The following is an 18,025-nucleotide window of genomic DNA, read 5'->3' as shown; positions in this document are numbered from 1 at the left end:
AAAAAGAATAAGAATTAGCCCCTGGTGCTGCAGAACTCAGGAGACCCACAAAGGCTAATTTCAAATGGCTGGAGCTCTTACATCTTAGGGATGAACTTGCTTCTTGATGCACTCGTAGCTCCCATTAATGTTAATGCTGCCAAGCCCACCGAGAAGAGAATAGAGGTCCTTAGTTTGCTTTCATCACATGCACTTTTTTTTTTGTGGGGGAAAAATCTGGTTACCTTTATGAATTAAGACAGGAACCTATGATAATACACAATACTTGTGGGTTAAGAAAGAAAAAGAGAATAACCCATAAGCCATACACCGTATCCAAAGTACATAGAGGAAATGGCACCTCATGGAAAGGAGTAGCAAACATCTTTAGTCAAAGTCTACTCAGTGGTTTTTCCTAATGATGCATTCAGAGAATTAGAGACATTTGTGGTTTTGGTACCATTCATGCAAACCCCGCAAAACACACGTGTCAAAAGCTGTTAATGTCTCTGGTAAATGTTTGGTCAACACCCAGCATTTTTTACAAAGAGGGAAATTGGGGCACAAAAACCTCCACTTTTCTTTTAGTGAATAGAATCATTCGATGAGAGATGGAAGAGGATTAGCTTCCAGTCAGGGAAGACTCAGTGGTGAAAGGAATTTGAACAGATGTAAACTTCCAGGAGACGGATGCTGTAACGATGAACATTTCTAAAACATTCATATTGTAATCTCAGAAAAGATTTAATTAATTGAGGGTGGACTCAGGGGGATAGTATGGGTATGGATCTTGAGGACTTTTTCTTCAGTTCCGTAGGTGCTCTATGTCTGGGTGATTCCAGCTGAGGTCTTTGTGCCGTGGATAGCTGAGTACAGGCATGCCGTGGGAGTGACTAACGGGACGGAGCATTTGTAACAGAATCATTATTCCTGCAGTAGGCTTCTAAACTGGGCTCTCATCAACTGACCCCTCTAAAGCTTCCCCTAAGCAAAGGTGGGAACTCAGTCTCAACTACACTGGTCTCTATATTCTCCTTAGTTCTGAATTGAGGAATGCATTTTTCTAGTTCTCACTTTTTTTAAAACATTTTTTTATGTCTATTTATTTTTGAGAGAGTGAGCGAGTGAGTGCACAAGCAGGGGAGGGGCAGAGAGAGAGACTCACACACACACACACACACACACACACACACACACATACACACACACACACACAGACTCCGAAGCAGACCCCAGGCTCTGAGCTGCCAGCACAGAGCCCGATGATGCGGGGCTTGAACTCACGAACCTCAAGATCATGACCTGAGCCGAAGCAGGGCACTCAAGTGACTGAGCCACCCAGGTGCTCCTCTAGCTCTCACTCTTAAACCTAACTCCTCAGTCAGAAGCTGTCCATCTTTTATTCAGTCTATATTTTTTATATAAAAACAAAAACTAAAAGCCATGGGGATAAAAAGCATATTTGAGCATTTCAAGTCTCAAAGTTTCAAAAACCTGTCTCCATATTTGCATACTCTTCAAAACTGCCATCTTATTTCTATTTTTTAAATATTTTTAAGCTCAAAATTGCTTAGTACTGGAATGCGCACACACACACACACACACACACACACACACACACACACTGCTCTGATAAAATCATGCAAAGTTATACCTGAATGAATGAGACCAAAAGATACAGAAGGCTAGATAGTAGAGTGCAGTCAAATGTCCATTATGTGAAGCAAACCTCATGGTTAGACCTAAATAATGTTAGAAATAACCTATTATGTTACCATTGGGGATGTTATCTAAAATGCTCAGTTGTCCAAATTCCTGAAGATATTTCTACATCACCAGTGAGTTAACCATTAATTATTCCTAACAATCTTATTAGAGTTATAACCGACAGACAACAAACTGCCTGTATTTAAAGTATCTGACTTGACAAGTCATGACATATGTTTATACCTGTGAAACCTTCACACATCAAATAATGAATATATCCATCACCCCCAAAAGTCTCCTCATGCTCTTTTGTAATATATTACTTTCACCTCTCTAGACCACTTACTCTCATCCCCAGGCAGCTAGCAATCATTCTGTCACTACCTACTAATTTGCATTTCCTATAATTTTACATAAATGGACTCAGAATGTATACTCTTTTTTGTCTGGTTTATTTCACTTCGCCTAATTATTTTGATTTTCATTCATGCTATAGTGTGTATGACAGGTTTATTCCTTTCTATTCCAGAGAAGCAGTATCCTATTCTATTTTATGGATATAACCATGTTTGCTTAGTGACGGACATTTTGGGCTATTTCAGTTTTTGATGATTACAAATGAAGTTGCTATGAACATTCAGGTACAAATCTTTGTGTACACAAATGCTATCTTTTCCCTTAAATACCTAGGAGTGGATTGGCGAGGTCATGTGATATGCATTTCCTTAACTTTTTAAGAAACTGGTAATTTATTTCTCTAAAGAGGTTGTATCATTGGACATTCTCATTAACAGTATATGAGAGTTCTGGTTCCACCACAACCTGGCCAATACTCAGTAATGCTAAAAGATATGTAGTGGGAATAAAATATTTGTAATTATGTATCTGACAAGAGACTTCTATCCTGAAAATGTAAAGAACTCTCAGAACCTAGTAATAAGAAAACAAACAACCCAATTAAAAAATGGGCTAAACATATGAACTGCCATTTCACCAAAGAAGATACATAGATGACAAAGAAACACATACAAGATTGGTTTAGTAGGGAAAAGCAAACTAAAACCATAATGAGATCCCATCACATATTCTTTATATATTCAGAATAGAAGTCTCTTGTCAGACATGTAATTGCAAATATTTTATTCTAGTCTGTTGCTACTTTTTTCAATAATTTAACATACACTTTCAAACAGCAGGGGTTTTTAATTTCAACGCCATCCACTTTTTTCTTCTGTGGATAGTGCTTTTGTTGTCATACGTAAGGCATTTTTGCTTACCTCAAGGTCACAAAAATTTGTTATACGTTTTCTGCTAGAAGTTTCATAGTTTTGATTTTACATTTAAGTCTCTGATCTAGTTTGAGCTATTTACTTATTTATTTGATGACATGAGTTATGAACCAAAACTATATTTTGGCACATGAACATCCAATTGTTTCAGCACTAGTTTTTGAAACGACTATTTTTTGCTCTGCCAAATTATTTCGTACCTTTGTTTCAAGTCAGTTGGCCGTAAATGTATGAATCCACCCCATCTGTATATTTGTCTAACATTATGCCAACATTGCAATGTCTTTACTGCTATAGATCTAAAATAATTCTTGAAATTATCCCATATGAACTTCAAAATTCATTTGTTATTTTGTATAAATGTCTGCTAGGATTTTTACTTAGATTATACTGAAACTATAGATGAATTTAAGCAAAAAAGCATTTTAACATTACCAAGTCTTCAGATTTATAAAAATGGTATATTTCTCCATTTATTTAGGTCTTTAATTTCTCTCAGTAACATTTTTGTCATTTTTAACACAGGAGTTGTTTTTATCTTTTGTCAGATTCATCCCTAAATATCTAAGTAATTACAGATACTACTGTAAATGGTACTGGCTTACAAATTTCAATTTCTGATTGATTGTTATATATATAGGAATATTTAAAAAAAAACCTCTGATTTTTGTATACTGATCTTGTGTCCTGCAACCTTGCTAAATTCACCTACAATTTCTAGTAGTCTTTTGTGAATTCAATCAGATTTTCAATGTAGATGATAATGTTTTAAGTGAATAAAGACAGTTCTACTTCTTTTATTCCCCAATCTGGATGTGTTTTATATCTTTTTCTTGCCTTACTCTACTGGCTAGAAAATTTAGGTCAATATTGAATTTAAGAGGTAAGACTACATATCCTTGTCTTGTTTTTGATATTAGGGGCAGAGGATCCAGATTTTTTGTCATTAAGTATGATGTCAAGAGTAGGGTTTTTTTTGTTTATTTTGTTTTTTTACTTTTTTCTATTGGTTTGTATTTCATTGACTTTCACCTTGATCTTTATTATTTCCTTTCTTTTGCTTATATGGATTTTTTTTAAAAGATTAGATTTACTCTTTTTCTAGCTTCTTAAAATAAAAGCTGTTGTCAGTGATTTGAGATCTTATTTTCTAACATAGGCACTTAGTACTATAGACTTCCCTAACTAATGCTTAGTGGTATCCAAAAATTCTGATATGTTACATTTTCATTTTTATTTCATTCATAATACATTTCAGTTTTTCTTTTGATATCTTCCTTGAACCATGTGTTATTTTAAAGGTTGTTATTAAGCTTCTAAATATTTGGGACTTTTCTGAAGGTATTTCTGTTCATGATTTCTAATGAGACTTGTTTTAGGACCTTGAATATGTTTTGGGTGGTGGTTTTTTTTTTTTTTTTTTGTAAATGTTTCATGTGCACTTGAAAAGAATGTGTATTCTGTAGTTGTTGGGTGGAATTTTTTATAAATGTCAATTAGATCAAGTTGGCTGATAGTGTTCAAATCTTCTATATCTTTACTGATTTTCTGTCTATGAGTAATGGGTATCAACATTTCCAGCTGTGATATGGATTTGTTTATGTCTCCTTAGGGTTCTATAGCTTGCTTTATAAATTTTGAAGCTCTGTAATTAAGTATACAAATATTTGGGACTGTTATGTCCTCTTATGAAATGGCCCCTTCTTCATTATGAAAGATCTTTTTTATCCATGGTTAAATTTGAAATCTACTTTGTTATTAATATAGCTACTGTATCTTTCCTTTCGTTAGTGTTAGCATGGCATATCTTTTTCTACATTTGTACTTTTTTAAATAATCACTTTTTAAAAAGTATGCTCCATGCCCAACATGGGGCTTGAACTCATGGCTCTGAGAAGCAGAGTCACAGGCTTTACTGACTGAACCAGCAAGGCACCTTTCTCTATTTGTACTTTTAATCTATTTTGTCTTTACATTGGAAATGTGTTTCTTGTAGGCAGCATATAGTTGGGTCTTGCTTTCTTTTTTTTATACAATGTGACAATCTCTACGTTTTAAGTTGGCTATTTATAGTATGCACATTTAACATGATTATTGATGTAGCTAGGTTTAAATCCATCATCTTGCCATTTGTTTTCTATTTGTCACATCTGTTCTTTGTTCTGCCTTTTTCTGCCTTCTTTCGGATTGAGTATTTTTTTATGATGCTATTTTATCTCCTTTCTTGATTTATTAGCTACAGCTCTGTTTTGCTATTTTTGTAATTGTTTTAGGGTTTATAGTACACATCTTTAACTTATCAAGTCTACCTCCAAGTGACAGTATACCATTTCCACATAAAAGAGCTTTATATTAGTATACATTTTTTCTCCCCTCCTGAATTTTGTGGTAGTTTTTCATGCATTTAACTTTTATATATGCTATAAATCCCATACTATGTTGCTATTAGTTTTGTTCAAACATATTTCTATAAAAAGATTTAAACATTAAGGGAAAAATCATATATTTATGTATGCTGCCATTTCTGATGCTCTTCATTGTTTTGTAAAGGTATTTATTTGGTGTCATTTCACTGGGTACAGAATTCTGGGTTGACAACATTTTTCCTTCCCTATCTTAAAAATGTTGCTTCATAGCTTCCAATGAGAAATCTGCTGTCATCTTTATTTTTATTTCTCTGTATGTAAAGTCTTTTCTTCTTTCTCCCCTCCCCCCACCCCCCCCCCCCCCCCCCTGGGCTGGCTGCTCTTTCTCTGCTTTTAAAATTTTCTCTCTCACTGGTTTTGAACGATTTAATTATAAGTTACCTTAGTGCCATTTTCTTCATATTTTTGTGATTGGATTTCACTGGGATTCTAGGTGTGGATTTTTAGTTTTCATCAAATTTGGAAAATTTTCAGCCACTATTTCTTTGATTTTTTTTCTTTTTCTGTTCTCCATTCTCTCTACTCCTTCAGGGACTTACATATATTTTAAGCTGCTAAAAGTTGTCCCCCAGCTTAATGATTCTCTGCTCATTTTTACAAGTCTCCTCTCTGGTTTTTTTATGTTAGATAGTTCCATTGCTATGTTTTCAGAGGCCTAATATTTTCTTCTGCAATTCCTAATTTATTGTTAATCTTATCCACACGGCAGTTTTCATCTGTGCAAGTTAAATCTGGGTTTCTTTTATATCTTCCATGTCTCTACTAACTTTCTGAACATAAAGAATGCAAAAATAAAAACCATTTTAGTGTCCTTCTCTCTGTGTCAGTTCTTCACATGTTTTGATTAATTGATTTACCTGCTCATTATGAACTGTATTTTCCTACTTCTTACCATGTCTGGAATTTGGATTGGATGTGACACTGTGAATTTTACATTGCTGGGTCTCAGATATCCTATTCCTATAACTATTATTGAGATTTGTTCTGGAATGCAGGTAAGTAACATGGAAACCAATTGATGCTTTTAGGTTTTGCTTTTAAGATTTGTTAGGTGGGACTGGAATAATGCTTAGACTAGGGCTAATTATTCCATATTACTGAAAAAAGATCCTTTTGTACACTCTATGCAATGCTGTGTAAGTCTTGATGTTTTCTAGGTTGGCTAGTGGAAACTGGCACTGTTTTCAATCCTATTTGAGTGCCGGGCACTGTTACCTGTAATCCTTTTAGAGAGTTCTTTCCCCATCTTTGCCTGCTTTCTTCACATGCATGCACTTATCAGTGCTCAGCTGAATAGTTAAAGACAACTCTCTACAAATTTCGGCAGCTCTGTCTTTGTGAACCTCTTTCATCTCTGGTTCTTTTCCCTGTGAATTCTAGCTATTTTCTCCACACACTCTCAGCTTATTTCCTTAATTTGGGGGATCCTCAAGGCTCTGCCAGGAACCTGATCCCTGAAACCTGAAGCAAGTATAGGGCTCACTTTGGTTTCTGGTTTCTCGGGCATCACCGTTCTGTAGTGCCTGATATCTAGTAAGTTGGAAAGCAATGTTTTATATCTCTTTTTTCTTTTTTCTGATTTTTCATGTGGGAAGCTAAATCCAGACTCTGTTACTCTTTTTTTTTTTTTAACATTTATTTTTGAGACAGAGAGAGAGCATGAACAGGGGAGGGTCAGAGAAAGAGGGAGGCACAGAATCTGAAACAGGCTCCAGGCTCTGAGCTGTCAGCACAGAGCCCGACGCGGGGCTCGAACCCACGGACAGCGAGATCATGACCTGAGCCGAAGTCGGACGCTTAACCGACTGAGCCACCCAGGCGACCCTAGACTCTGTTACTCTTGGTTGAAGGCATAAGTCCCCATGCTTACTGTAAATGTGAAGATTTCAAAATTCTTTCATTTAAGGGAAAGACACAGCTATGATGATCAAAATATGGTGAATATATTCTAAACAGAGTATTAAGTCTAAGTTACTTTGTAGAAAAAATTGTAGCATTTTAGCACACATATTCAGCTAGTCTCAGAGAAGACGCCCTTGGTTTGATATCAAAGACTATACCTGCATCTGTCGTAGGTAAATAAATCATTTGGGTAACTGTCATTAAGAGCCCTTGATGTCTTTATTTCCTCACTCAAATTAAGAAGACCAAATTAAATGTGATCTTCATTTCCAAGCTGTTTTTCCAGTTTGAAATAGTTCTGGGACCACCTCTTTCCTCTTTTGGTTGTAAAGTTGAAAGAAAAAAAATGGTTTGCCAAAAATACATGACAATTCACTTTGCAAAGCTCAATTCTGAGCCATGGAAACTAACACTGAATCAAGGGCTGTGTTCAGAATTGCACTCATCAAACCAAGGTTGGATTTGCCAACCTGGGGCACTGGCCGATTGTCATTTCTAGGAAAATGATGTGAGAAAATACTTTGAAGAGGGAAAATAATTATCCTCCCTCAACTACTTCAAAGGTAGTCCTAGAAAATGAAAATGAATCTATTTCTCCTGACTTAGGACCATATTATCAGCTGTGAACTTGTTTCACGACAAATTCAGAGTGGATAGTCTGATTCTCTGAACTGGAGCTTTACAGTAAGGAAAGAAGGTATTATCCTCTCTCTTTGGAGTCCAGCCAATGAGGCCAGGAGAGATGCTGGGTAGGGTAGAAGCACAATATGCTTCTGTTGTCCCACAGCTCTTCTGTTAGAACCTTCTGAAAACAGTCAGCTTTCTCCAGATAACAATGCTTATGGTACCATCTCTCTTATTTTTCAAGGTCCAGCTAAAATCATGTCACTCTCCATGAATCCTTTATCAGATAGGTCAACTTCCATTGCTCTTTTTTTTTTTTTTTCTCCCTGTTTCATAGTTTAGATGGACTAACTGTAGAGTATACATTTTGGTGTTTACTCTTATGCTGTTTAAAATTATTTTTTAATTGTGTCTGTGCCTATATGTAGGATCTTATTTGTGGACTGTGGGCTACTTTAAGATAAAGAGTATGGATTCTTTTTCTTTTTCTCTCTTGCTGTGTCTAATAAAGTAGTCACCACTTGCTCTGTCATCCTTAACTAGTCATTATTTACTTAACTATGGGCAAGTCAACTAAACCCTCTTTAGTCCATAGTTTTTTACTCTATACAATTTGGAGGTCAGATTAGCTACCTTTCATGGTTCTTTATGATAAAAAATTATAATGTTATTGCTCCTATATAATATTCCATTCATTTAGTCTACATTTACTGATATCAAGCACTAATGATAGGTGCTATATAAACAAAGATTATTAAGGAGGAGAGAGGGAGAGAGAGAGAGAGAGAGAGAGAGAGAGAGAGTGAGTCAGTCATAATTTAAAGGAGGGGCTTGGTTAAGGGGTGTAAAAATATGGATCTAAAAAAATCCAGTATAGGTGGATGAAATACAGTAAGGGGATATTCAATCAGCTGTGTTGCATACTTACCAACTCCAGTGGCAACCTGATCTTGGGGAAATGGAGCTTGATTTTTTTACTTCTTTTTTAGCAAGGATGGTAAGGAAGTCAGCTAATGACATTGGTCGGACAATTCTTCCAAAAATTAGTATTTAGTTATTCTGTGTATCCTATATCCTCCACAGAGGAAATATTCCTTAGAAAATATTCAGAATGAGTCCTTAAATCACCAAAAAGGGGAACATAAATATCCAGATTTGCTCTGCGCTAATATCTAAGAAAAGATACTACAGTTGTTGGGGTAGTCTAGTCCCTGAGCTGAGCGTCACAAGAAGCACAAGACCTTACAGGGTAATAGCTTTATTATTTAACCTTCCTAAAAGCTATCAGTATCTAGATATTCTAGAGTTCCTCAATGTCATCAGTACATTCCTCATGGAGTCTGAATTATATTTTTCATTAATCATCACTCTTCAATGGACAACAAATAACCTTCCTGTGTTGCCCCTGTGTCCTTTATGAGTTCCACAAATAACTAATTAACCTCTCTATAAAAGTCAGCATGAAAACAGAAGGAAGTCTCTGTGAACAAGCTTCACAGATATAAGTCAAGGATCTCCTGAGCAAGCTCCATAAAGCTTCCCCTCTCCTCACAGAGTTCTCTCCAGAATTAAATGCTTATTGACTTCACGCTAATATCCATTTAGTAATCTGCCGTTTTTGTTTGTTTTAATATAGCACTCAGTTTTACAGTGGAAGGGAATTATGCAGTTTAGAAGTATGAATATTAAAAAAGGATTTAATTAAATCTGTTGCCTGAAACCTCTGTCTAAAGCTATAATGACAAATTTAGTCCATATTTATTATGGTGCACAGGGGACCTTAACCAGATCATTAGTTTATATGCCTTACTCAGTAGTGAAGTTCTAAAACTTTACATTTTGCATATTATTACATTATTCATTTTTCCAACTAGGCATAAAATACGACTTCCCATGAGTACAATACCTAATTCTTCAAAATATACAAAGATAGCAATAAAATGATTAAATTACAACTCTTACATCTGTTCTTCTTGTCTGATTATAAATTAAAATGTTTTAAAACAGGAGAAAACAATTCAGGTAACAAATGGATTTAAACTGCTCACCTTATCATAGGTTGGGGAGCAAATAAATACAGATACATAAACATGACAGACAGACACACGGATAGGCAAAAATATAGAAACATGCTCACTTAACATGGTGAGTTAACTTAACATGTTAACTTAACACTTAACATCTCACTTTCTAAGGCTTCCAGTGCTTGCTAGAAACATTTGCCTAATAAGAGACTGCAATAAGTTAAATGTACTTTCTTCTGCTGATGACCAAGTTTGAACCAGCCAACAGAGGTGCCAATGTCTGAGAAATAACTGAATGAAATTGCAGTGTATATAAAATACCCTTTATTTTAAAGCCAAACTATAAAACGTTATGTCTGCCAGGAGGAAAATATTTAATGCCATTCTAATCCATTAGCTATCAAGGCAAAATGCTGCCTTGTGTTTTCTTTAACAATCACACATTAACTCATGGTTAATTTAATGATGGAAATAGGCACAGGCATAAGACACCCTGAAAGCATTTTTGATGTAACCTGTGAAGTCATCAACCATTTCAGATTATGCAGTCATCAGCCGTAAAGCACAAACTTGAAAACTCATGAATTGCCACCTATGCAGCCATCATTTTAGAGTTACTTAGGATAAAGTCTCAGCACCAAACAATGTGTAAAGTAATATTTTATGAATAGTAGCCTGATGCCTGCAACTATGTAATTTGGGAATTCATACTTCAGGGATCAATGTACATATGGCCTTCTTGAATTCATGGCATTTTCTTCAAAGCCTACTGCTTGGCTTGAGAGATTTTACCCTGATTGCTAAACATAAGATTTTAGATGCTTGATCAGATAAAAATAGCAGTTGAACTGTTGAAACTGTTTACACACACACGCACACACACACACAATTAGTATGTGAAACCAAAAATAAATATTAGGTGCAAAGTCAAAGAAAGATGGACATGTTTAGCAGGCTGAGGACTCCAGTCTTCAGTAGAGCACAGATTGAAGAATGGGTTGGAGAGCTTGGGGCAGAACAGGAAAACGAGAATGCGAGCATTAGTTCTCTGGAAAAGAACATGAGACTAGGGAATGGGTCAGGATAAAGGAGATTTCAATCCGGATGGATGTGTGGCCTCACAGGAAGATTCTCGCAAGAGGAGGGAGTTGGTATCTTATGAGTTCAACAGCAGTAACTCTTCAAGAGAAAGGACTTCATACTCAGCAAATCACAGCATTGGAGTAAACGACCTCTACTTTGTCTTAGCTTGAAGTATTGTTTTAATCCCAGGGACTGCAGAAGAATTAAGAGGAACTAAGGTTCAATATATAGGCAACTTTGCAGGAAGTATGGATATATTTTTTAAATAAGGAGTTCTATGAATTTTTATGTAGGTTAAAAAAAATAGGGGAACCTCGGTGGCTCAGTTGGTTAAGCCTCTGACTCTTGGTTTCGGCTGGGGTCATGATCTCATGGTTCATGAGACCAAGGCTGCATCGGGCTCTGCACCAACAGTGCAGAGACTGCTTGGGATTTTCTCTCTCCCTCTCTCTTTGCCCCTCTCCAGCTTGTGCTCTCTCTCAAAATATTAATTTAAAAAACTTTTAAAAAATGAAAAAAAATTGAAGACGAGCAAACAAATTATTTCATTCTTCTTCAAAATAAGGCTACACAAAATATTTTTATTCAAGGCAGCTATATATCTACCCTTTGAAAGAACAGATGCTTTTGAGTCTTCTCAGATGACCACCACAATGTAGAAAGATGAAAGCTGGCCAGATCAGAGGAAACCCAAGTCTGAGTGCTTCCATTCCCTATACCTAACATAGCTTCCAGCACCCTGGGATTCACAAACAAATGTTGCCCTCCTGGAGTGGAATTAATAAGGTAAGGGTATACTTGGCTTTGTAATTTTCCACAGGTGCATGCATGAGGGAAGGCCAGCCTGATAACCCAGGGCTCCTTGATGTTTCTGAGTCAACTGAGTTTTCTTCAAACCGAGATGCCATGGAACATTTAGTTTTATTCTATCATGAACGCATGTGTTTACAATTACTCTTTATGTTCCCATGACATATGCCTTTCTAGATAAATGTTACGGTGATATCACAAAGGGTTTTTTTTTTTTTTTTTTTTTTTTTTTTTTTTTTTTTTTATGGCTGTTTCAACCACCACCTGAAACACATGAAACAAAAGCCATACAAGTTTCAATGAGCCAAACCCTTCCTTGTTACTCAACTGAATATGAGGAAGCTATGGTGTCCTGAAGATGGAACTCACTGCTGATAATGTGGGAAAGAGGAGACTAAATGCTGTTCCCAGGAAAGAGTGAAGGGGCGACTGAGGGAAACAGGGACACAGAGAGAGGCAGAGGCCTGTTTGGAACACATGAAATCTGTCAGCTTTCAAAAGGAATATACTGTTGTTGGGTCAGGTGACCCTATTCACGAGACCACCTTTGATTTATATAATAATCTGCAGAAATCCAGTCCCATTTCCCAATCTGTAGGGAAAAACATACCACTGACATAACTCTGGCTTCATTACAGGACGTCCCCCGATAAATAAAATCTAGATCTGGCCTCTGTCCACTGCTGTTCTAAATGAGCCCAGCCAGCCTGGCCCATGTTTTTTCATTTCATTTTCCGGAGCCAAATGACTACCATCTGTTGTCACGAAGCTGTCACACAATCAGTAATGGAAGATTTCTAAGGAATATAATGGCTGAAGAATGAATATATGACAGTCCAGCTCCTAGCTAGCAGGAAGAGAACAGCAGCCCATTTGAAAAGACACAGAAGGGTGTTCTCCCACTTCTCAGCAAGTGCATTGTAATACAAATCTTTATTTGGACTCAAGACGTTGACAGGTCAATTGAACAGAATAAGTCTAGTTTATGATGCAGTTGTCAGAACTGGTTAAAGCGGGAGTCTGTTTACCGACGTCCTGAGATATTCCAACAATTTTTCTTGCAAACCAGCACCTTGAGGTTAATTACTTTACCAATTTGAGTAAATGGCAAGCCATATTCCCATCTGTCTCCATTAGTTCCCCACTATTTCTCAATTTATGATGACTGGGGTCAAGGCTGTGGTACAAAAGAAGAAGTAATAAAGCATGAATGGAGTAATTTTCTGTTTATACAAATGTGGTAGCCACAGCATAAATAAGGCAAAGACATCTCGAACGTGCATATTCTTAGCTTTGAAACCTCTGGATGCTAACTATATTTACAGTAAATGTGTCTCCTAATTTGTAAGTGTAAAACAAATACCAGCGACAAACTGCACTTTCCATATTTATGTGCTGCAAGCTAAACCCTGATATCACAGCCAGCAGGACCTTGGCTGGTCTCACAGTAGAAGCCAAGTCAAAAAAGATTCCAAATGGCCTAGAATAGTCTATTTCTCTTAAGCTTCCTTGTTCACCAAAAGCAAGGTCTTTGGGCAACAAAGAAATGTTAGACTTCTATGTTCATATCACCATAAGGTATTAACGAATCTTTTACATTAGATATAAGCGTGCCTTGCTATCAATATAGAATTCAATGTTGGAATCCCTTAAAATCTATTTAGAAGTGTGACTGATTAAAAATTTTAGGTATTGGGGCGCCTGGGTGGCGCAGTCGGTTAAGCGTCCGACTTCAGCCAGGTCACGATCTCGCGGTCTGAGTTCGAGCCCCGCGTCAGGCTCTGGGCTGATGGCTCGGAGCCTGGAGCCTGTTTCCGATTCTGTGTCTCCCTCTCTCTCTGCTCCTCCCCCGTTCATGCTCTGTCTCTCTCTGTCCCAAAAATAAATAAAAAACGTTGAAAAAAAAATTAAAAAAAAAAATTTTAGGTATTGACATTTTCTTTCCTTATTTGACTCACTTCCTCCCTCTTCCTTCTTTCTCTGCTTTCTCTCATTCTAATCACTATCAAACATGAGATAATTTGTAAATTTTATGCACATATGTTCTAATACAAATCACAAATGTATAATACACATTAACCCTGAATTTCACAGCATATCATTTCAGATTCAAAACAAAATAGTATTTTTTGGAAGACTTTCATATGTAATTTAAAAAGACATTGGCTAGTTTCTCCAGTTTATTAATAGATACGGCAGATTGATATGTTTTTACCTAATCTGCTTTTCTCAAACACTGGCAGTTAAAAAAGAAAGAAAAAGAAAGAAAGAAAGAAAGAAAGAAAGAAAGGCAGAGAAGATAAATTTTTGGCCACTTGCCACAAATGGTCAAAGTGATCATTAATTAAGTACCACAATAAAATAGATTTTACAGCAAATGAGGCATAAGACATCTATTTTACAATAAAGGATTCAAAACAGAAAGGATTCAAAAGTGATCCATGATCACTGTGAAGTTCTAGACTCTGACACTGTCACTGATTAGGTAGAGGCCCAAAGAAAATCAGCTTTGCGTAACAAAATAGAAAAAGATATTTTTCTTAACTTCTCGTGGGTCACATGGAATAAGATTTCTCCTCGCCATTCAGAAGGGCTTCTAGGCAAATGGAATGGTTTCCCTCAAGCTTCTCTTTGGAGCCTAAGTCCTTTCTCTTTTTGTTTTTGGGGTACCTCTGTTGTCTTCCCCTTTCCTGTCCCACATCTCCTTCCCCTTTCAGCTGAAACACTGGCTACCATTTACATGGGGACAAAGAGATGTCTTCAGACATTTTGGAATGGCTTTTAACATGAATTAGATGAAGAATACTATTAAAATCTAGGCTAAAAATCCTCTGACTCTCTCTGAGGTGCCAAGAGGCAGTCCTGTTGAAGAGAGGTCCATTCTGAGTGAGGCTCTTCTCAGGGCCAAGTCTTAAAAAGGGTCCATACATCTTCCCAGGCAGGAGGTTGGGGAGGCAAAGGTCTGGATCTGGGGTCCCTCAAACTGCAGGAGAACAAAAGCAGGCAGTGTGGCTGTATAGAGGGACCAGAGGAGACAGACAGTTGTGGAAAGGGTCCCTGCATCTTTTGTGGGATAACATGAGGGCAATTAATAAGGGAGAGAAGCTGATTCTAAGGTCCTGTTTAAAAAAAGTTGTTTAAGGATACATAAATAGGTACATTCATTCAACGAAAGTGTATCTGAGCTCTCGCTAGGTTATAGAAGTATGACATTCAGAGATAAAAGAAAGATTATCGCCCCTGAAGATATCCTAGTCTAATGGGCAAAACAGACAAGAAAATAAATAACCTGGTATATGACAGAGGTACATGTAGGAGGCTACTAATAGGATGCTCATGGTTAAGGCACCTAAATCAGCTTTGGGAGATACATGGAGTGGAACCAGTGTGTTGGGTAGCATCTCTGCCCACAAATACTCCCTCATTGCCCAATATTCTGCCATACAAAGAATCACCTCCATTGATAAGTGTCCCGTTTAAGTTGCAAAAACTCCCAGGAAGGGTAAAAGTAAGGACTACTGGTCACTTGTCTTTTAATGCGAATTCATTTAAACATGTTAATTTCTCAGATCTTAGAATATAAAAGGTAGACTAAGCCTTAGAAATCATCTAGTCCAATTTTCTTATTGTACTAAAGAGGAACCTATAGCCCAGGAGATTGGCGAAGGTGTGAAGCTTGTGAGGACCCCTGCTAGTCCTGGCTTGCTGCATAAGGATGGACTCAGGGCTGGCTGGCATCTGTAGCCTCACCAAATGGCAGCAGTAATGCTCTTTATCAGTTAAACATTTTGAGGCCTTATGTTTTCTAGTCATTGATAATATTTGCTAGTGTTTTTTGTTTCTCCACTTAAAACATTTCCCATATACACAATGCTGTAATAAGTACCATAAGCCTTTAAAAGATGAAAACATAACTAGTATAAGTAAAGAGAATGTGCTTTGGAGGCCAACACCACTGCCCCTTAATAGCTATGTGGCTTTGGGAAAACCTTCATTTCTTCAGCTCTAACATGGACTTAATATATCTTGTCGAATGGTGAGGTAGAGATGATATGTTAATACATGGAAAGCATCTGGTACCATGCCAGGTAGAGATCAAGCACTCAATAAATGTTACTTGGTGCTGTTTCATTTACTCTCAGTGGAGAATTCAGTATGACAATAAGATCCATCCAAGTGCTAGGCCCACTGCTATAAATGGGGAATGCAAAGTGGAAGTTACCTCAAGCTTTATCATCTAGGACCTGTGTCCGAAGCATTGTGAGAAGACAGAAAAGGGAGGAACAAACTTTCCCTAGGTAAGTCTGCAAAGTTTTCAAAGGGCTGAGTTAGTTTTTGAAGAATACATAGAGATTTGCTGGAAGAAGTGAGGAAATGAGACTTGAGGGAGAGGTTCTAATATTTGTAAAACATGAGAGAGCATGTTTGGCTCAAACTGTTACTCTGTCTTATTCTCTTTCTCAAAACTTCCTTGAGGGATTATTATGCTACCATCAAAAGAAGGTCCTTTGGGATTTAAGACTCCCCAGTCCACCTCCTTGAAAGGATTTCCAACCTCATCTCTATGCACATTCTTGTCTGTATATCATCTGGTTGCTATTCCCCAAAATGTCTTGTCCATCTACATCTCTAGAATTTGCTCACATAGCTGTCTCCACTTGGATGCTTTTGTACTAACTGATTCTGATTTTACTCATTTGTCATAGCATGGCCAAATCCCAGCACTCCCTCTCCTCCTTAGCCCATCTAGTCCTTTCCTTCCTCTGGATTCCACTGGCACTGAGTCATCAGCACTCAGTCAACACCTGGCTCTGCATTACCTCTTAAATTTTAATTTGTTCATGTCTTGTTTCTCCATTGAAATTTTAATATCTCAAATATGGGGGGGGCACATTTTAAACTTTTTCATATTCCTTTCAGCAACTTTCAAAGATGTTATAAATACTTATTTGATAGATGATTATACTTCATTGTCATTGTGATCAAGTTGGTTTCCCTGTGTGTCTTTTTTTCTCCTTTGGTGGGGGGAAGATTTCAGGGAGGAGAATACAGAAGGTGATTTCTGTAGAGGTCAGTGGTCTAGGCCACCCACTTCAGAGGATGCCACTGATCTAATCCATATGACACAGGAGAGACCTTGGTATGTTACTATCATGTGAAATCTGTACTTAATTTCTGATCTTCCAGAGGTCAGTTAGTAAGATGTCAATTTCCTCTCTGGGTAAAAACTAATTTAATATCTACTCTATCTACCTCACAACAATCTTGTGAAGATAAAAAGAGAAACATTGTGCCTGGTAAAAATATTTAGAGAGTAAGACATTTTCAAGATACACATGGTATCCCTATAATGTACACATATACCCCAAGCCATGGGGCCAGTCCAGAGATTGTCTTTTTTCTGCCTGGGGATTTTCTCCCTCTGGGCAGTCACATTATTTCCAGGTTAAAGGGTAAGTTAGACATTTTCCCTTGAGAAGAAACCAGGAGGATAATGAGCTGAGACTAAGTGTCTTGACTGGGCTTAGGTAAACTGCTGTGACACAAAGTTCAAGTTTTGGGGGACATAGCTAATTAGATGTGGTAGATGGAAAATTTCCTACAAGTGGTTTCTACTAGTATAATTAAGCTGTGAGAATCAAATGAGATTAGACTGGTAAGACACCGAAAGGCCTGGAACACTACAGCCTAAGGCACCTTTCAGAAATGCTGCTTTGCTTTTGCTCACATTGGGGGTCTGTCTGCAGTCAATTGCCTTAGTAGTTGGATGAGGAGTGTTTACCACCCACATACTGCTAGAATCTTGTTCTTCCCAAGTCAAACAATTTCTCCTTAACTGAGAACTCAGCTTTCCTACTCTCAAGTCTAACTAATGGAGGATAGACTAGTATACAGGCTTGTATGGAGCTCCTATAGCTAGGCCTGTGTGTCAAGCAGTCGCGAGGAAAATCAGCAGCCGATTCTTTTTAAGCCACATAAAAGCATAGAGCAAAGGAGAACAGGATGAGGTGACAGTGAGGGAGTAACAGGGAAAACTGGCTCTGTGGTCCTGTGAAAAGAAGCTGAAAAGGGTTGGTGCGTTCCTGTTAAAATGAGAAGGACAGCTTCCTGGAAATAGTGGGAAAGGTGAAAGGAGAGCTGCTCCCCCAGGAAGCTGAGGCCCTGCTCAAAAAAAAGTTGT

At 37.3% G+C, this 18,025-nt stretch overlaps 1 protein-coding gene across 8 annotated transcripts in view; it reads right to left on the bottom strand.

Moving 5' to 3' along the window:
• Positions 1-18,025, bottom strand: part of NPAS3 (neuronal PAS domain protein 3) — an 858,324-nt gene that overhangs the window by 191,838 nt on the left and 648,461 nt on the right. The window lies entirely within an intron of this gene.

This window comes from Panthera onca, chromosome B3 (genome assembly GCF_046562875.1).
Source record: "Panthera onca isolate mPanOnc1 chromosome B3, mPanOnc1 haplotype 2, whole genome shotgun sequence".
Taxonomy (NCBI): Eukaryota; Metazoa; Chordata; class Mammalia; order Carnivora; family Felidae; genus Panthera; species Panthera onca.
This window is presented reverse-complemented; position numbering and strand designations above follow the sequence as displayed.